At 46.4% G+C, this 4,544-nt stretch overlaps 1 long non-coding RNA gene across 1 annotated transcript; it reads left to right on the plus strand.

The window, feature by feature from the left end:
• Positions 1–84: 84 nt before the first annotated feature.
• LOC105853390 lies at positions 85–1,610 on the plus strand. Its single transcript, XR_001145228.1, has 3 exons — positions 85–153; positions 623–779; positions 988–1,610. It is a non-coding gene; the product is annotated as an uncharacterized LOC105853390 (long non-coding RNA).
• The last annotated feature ends 2,934 nt before the right edge of the window (positions 1,611–4,544 follow it).

Genomic DNA, 4,544 nt, shown 5'->3' on the forward strand with positions numbered 1-4,544 from the left:
CAGCTCCTGCCGGAGCCGAGGGCTAGCCGCCCCGCACCGTGCGGGCCCGCGGGTGCTGCGTTTCGCCCGCCCTGCCAGCGGCCCCGCGCCTTGGCACTTCTAGATCCCAATTTCCAGCCCGGCGCTGCCGGCTGGGGTCCCACACATCAAAAGGTGATTTCGGGGCCTGCGGTGTCCGGGAGGCCCCGGGTTCGGCTGAAGCGAGCGTGGCCCGCGGGGGCGGGGCGGCGGGGTGCCGGGTCCATTCTCCCGCGGCCGCTAGCGCCGTGCGGGCGTCCTCTCGGGGCGGGGCCGGGGGCCTCTGAGGCGCTATTGGTTGCGAAGGGCCCCGCCCTCTCCCGCGGCTGGTCCGCCCGTTCGGGCGGGAAAAGGAGCAGGTTTCAAATTTGAAAACCCAGGCAACTGGGGCGGGGCAGAGCGGGGAGCTGGCCGCGGTGCGCAGGCGCCAGGGGAGGGCGCGTCCCTTGCTCCGGTGCTGCCCGCTCTGTCCGCGCCTGGCTGCCCTCTGCCCCAGAGCCCGCCCTGCGCGGGCTGACTATTAATACTGTTACCATTACATGCCTACTATTGTGTCGAACAGGAGGTAGCTCCTGGGTCCTCCTCCTCTTCCTCATCTACACAGAATCTAATGTGGGGGAACGGCAGAGGCTGCCAACTTCCCGCGGCGGTCTCGAGAACTGGCTTTCCAGAGAGACGGAGTTCTGCACTTGGTGGAGCTGGGTTCCTCCCCTGTCACCGCTGTTGCTCAGCTGTGTGTCTTGGGAGGTGACCTCCATTCTGTAAGCTCGGGACGCCCCGCGTCAGTACTGTGGAAGGGTCGGAGCCCAGGATGTGTATGCCCTGGGCTTGGGGGGAGGGAGGGAGAGAGCGGGTTGGGGGTGGGGGGTTGTTCCCACAAATAGGCTTCTTCCTCCCACTGACCCCCTGCCGGCTCTGGTCACGACACGACTTGCTAACCTTCCAGAGAGTAACTGTAGTGACTTCTAGGGGCAACATCAACACATGAGGCCACACCTGCCTGGACAGTCTGCCTAAAGGTGGAGACAGGAAGATGACAGCAGCTGTTACAAGGTGGAGCGGTGCTGTCTGTCGGGCTGGGCTGGAGTTTGTGACCGCAGATGGAACACAGAGAGAAGAGAGTGTATGCTTTATGAGGCTGTCCTGGGTTAACACAGGACACATGCTAGTCAGTCCTCAGTTCTGACTACTGGGGTAGGGGGACGAATTGAGTTTCTCTAAGAGTCACTTCCAGGGGAATATCTGACATGCTGAACCTGGACATGAAGCCTGGGACCTACTCCTTCATGAAACAGTTGCTGAACAAATACTGGACCCCAGGCTCTAAGCTAGGGGCTGGAGAATACAAAGACAGACAAAACCTGATAGGGTTCTGGCCTCTGCAGAACTCACACCTGAGGACAGAATGACTTATATAGGAATCTCAAAGGCAGAGCACTTTGGCAGGTCCCACAGGAAAAGACCTAATGTGAGGGCAGGCCCTAAGAAGCACTGCAATTTATCAGGGAGCTCAGGCAAGGCTTGGGAGTTGGGGGGAGTATAACCAGTAGCAGCAGCCATAAAATGTTACTGGTGATGACCCATGGAGGGGGTTGCCAGTGAGGATAGATAACCCCAGGAAAAATGGTAAAAAATATCACATCTGGGGGTGGGGTGACCAATAAAAAATATAAGTGGGCCCTCCCTAACCTGCGCAGTGGGTTAAAGCACAGCACTAAGAAGCTAAAGCCTCTTCAGCATGAATTCGATCCCCTCCCCTGGAGGTGACCATATGGCGCAGCAGACTTCTCCTGACCTGCCCGCTGGTTCCCTCAGCAGTGTACTTCCCTCTGTCGGCCTGTTCTGCTCCCCACTCTGTCTCTGGTGAATCCTCTCATGGCCCCTGCACCCCTGACCTGTACCCCTGTTCTGTGTGCATAGTAAATAAATCTTTAAATATATATATGTGTATTTGTACTGGTAGAGCTGTCCGTTTTTCTCATTAGTTTTGTCACATTTTATTTACATATTTTGAAACTTTACTATTCAGTGCATATATATTTGTGATTACATTTTCTTGATGATTTAGTATTATGAAGTATCCCACTTTATCTTTGGCAATCTCCTTTCCTTTATTTATTTTATTTTTTAAAAAAGATTTATTTATTTATACATACAGAACTGTGTACAGGCCAGAGGTACAGGGGCTGGGAGGATTCACCAGAGACAGAGTGGGGAGCAGAACAGGCAGTGGCTGCCTTACTTCATAGTGCTGTGTTTAACCCATTGCGCCAACCAATGGTGTATGTTTCTTACACTATATTTCAATGGTATAATATTAAAGTAGGCTGTAATAGGTTAAAACTATATTATTATAATTCTTAAAGTAATCATTTAAAAGACCTCTTAGCAGAGTTACAGATAAGAAGACAATTAAGGATATCAGTAGAATGCTAATAAAATTGTAAATAATCCAAAAGGGGTCTAAAAGAGAGGAAGAAGGGGAAATGGACAGATGAAAAAAATGTAAAATGAAAATGATATATCTTAAACCCATCCACATCAAAATAATTGTATTAAATGTAATTAAAAAGCATAGACTATCAGGTGGAAAAAATCCCAACCACATGCTGTGTGCAAAAAAAGATACGTTAAATATTAAGATACTGAGAGGTTAAGAGTAAAAAGATGAGGAAAAAGTATTCCATGAAAAGACTAATCAAAAGAAAGTTGTTACTATATAAAATCAAAGTAATATTAAAGGAAAGGATGGCCCTCCCTGGTGGCCCAGTGAGTTAGGACGCAGCACTGCAAGCTAGCTAAAGCCACCTCAGTGTGAGTTGCATCCCTGGCCCTGGAGTTGACCCACATGGCACAGCAGTCCTCTCCTCTCTCTCCCACTGCTCCCCTCACCAGTGTATTTCAGTCAGTCTGCCTGTTCTCCCTACTCTGTCTCTGGTAACTCTCTCACCCCACCCCACCCCACCCCCCTGGCCTGTACCCCAGTGCTGTATGTATGAATAGGTACATCTTAAAAAGAAAGAAAAACACACACCATTATGCTTCCCTTTACCTCCTACCATACTTTTTACATTTGTTATATTTTTTTACTTCTATGCATATTAGAAATCCTTATATGCAATTACTCTAATTTTTATTTCAATAGTCAATTGACATTTAAACATTTTAGAATAGGGTCTCCCCGGTGACACAGGGGTTAAAGACTTTCAAGCTGATGCCAGTCACTGCAAACATGAGTTCGATCCCCGGCCAGGGAGCTGACCCACATGGTGCAGCAGACCTCTCCTGTCGTGCCTCCTGCTCCCCTCAGCAGTGTGTTTCAGTAGATCTGGGTGTTCTGCTCCCCATTCTGTCTCTAGTGAATCATCTCACTCCCTCCTCCCATACTTCTGGCCTGCACCGCAGTTCTTGTATGCATCAATCAATCTTTTAAAAAATTTGTAAGTCTTTTATATTTTACCACACATTTGCCATTTCCAGTATTTTTCACTCCGTTCTGTGGAGTTGAGTTTAATCTAGTATCATTTCCATCGAGTTCTACCCTTTTGGCATTCTTCATGAGTTGGTAATCCAACAACACATTCTATCAACTTTTGTAAATTTTCAAAGCAAATTTAGTCTAGAACAAGATTAAAGATTGATAGTCTTTCAGTACTTTAATTATGTAACTCATTTATCTTCTGAAAGGCATTTTTTCCCTAAGTCAACAGAAATTCTTATCACTCTCCTTTTTTGGAATGTGCCTTTTTCCTCTTGTTACTTCTAATACTTTTTTTTTAATCGTTGTTTTTCAGCTGTTGGCTATGATATAGCTGAACATGGCTTAGTGTCTGTCTTGCTGGCAGCGTTTTGAGCTCCAGGAATTTTTTTTTTCTTCACATATTTTCTTGTCCTTTTGTCTCTTCCCTCTCTTACTGTGACCCCAATTTCATGTGACCCCAGTTTGATAATATCTCAGGGGTAACTGATTCTCATAATGTGTTCGGGTTTTGTTTTTTTTTTTTAAATCCCTCTGCTTTAGTGTAGATAATTTCTATTTACCTGTATTAAAGTTTGCTTATTTTTTTATATAGCATCTAATTTATTGTTCAGTCCATTTATTGTAGTTTTTTTCCTGCCATTGTGCTTTTCAGTTCCAGAATTTGCATTTGGTTCATTTCTTAAATTTTCTATCCATAGCTCTGAATATCTCATTACTCTCGTATTAATTTCCTAGGGCTTCCACTGAAAACAGAAATTTAATCACTCACATTCTGGAGGCTAAAAATCCAAAATCCAGGTGTCAGAATTGCTTCCTTCTCGAGGCTCTGAGAGGGAATCTGTTTCATGCCTTTCTGTTCCTTGACTTGCAAACTCCGAGTTCTGTCTCCATCTTCACAAGGCTTTCTTTCCTGTGCCTCTCTGTGTCCAAATCTCCCTCTTCTTATAGATATTGATCACTAATATAGGGCCCATCTTACACAGCTATATAATCTGAACTTAACTTAATCAATTGGTTCATATTCTAAGTTCCTGGCTGCATACGA

This window comes from Condylura cristata, unplaced genomic scaffold, assembly GCF_000260355.1.
Source record: "Condylura cristata isolate star-nosed mole 26May11 unplaced genomic scaffold, ConCri1.0 scaffold00008, whole genome shotgun sequence".
Classification (NCBI taxonomy): Eukaryota; Metazoa; Chordata; class Mammalia; order Eulipotyphla; family Talpidae; genus Condylura; species Condylura cristata.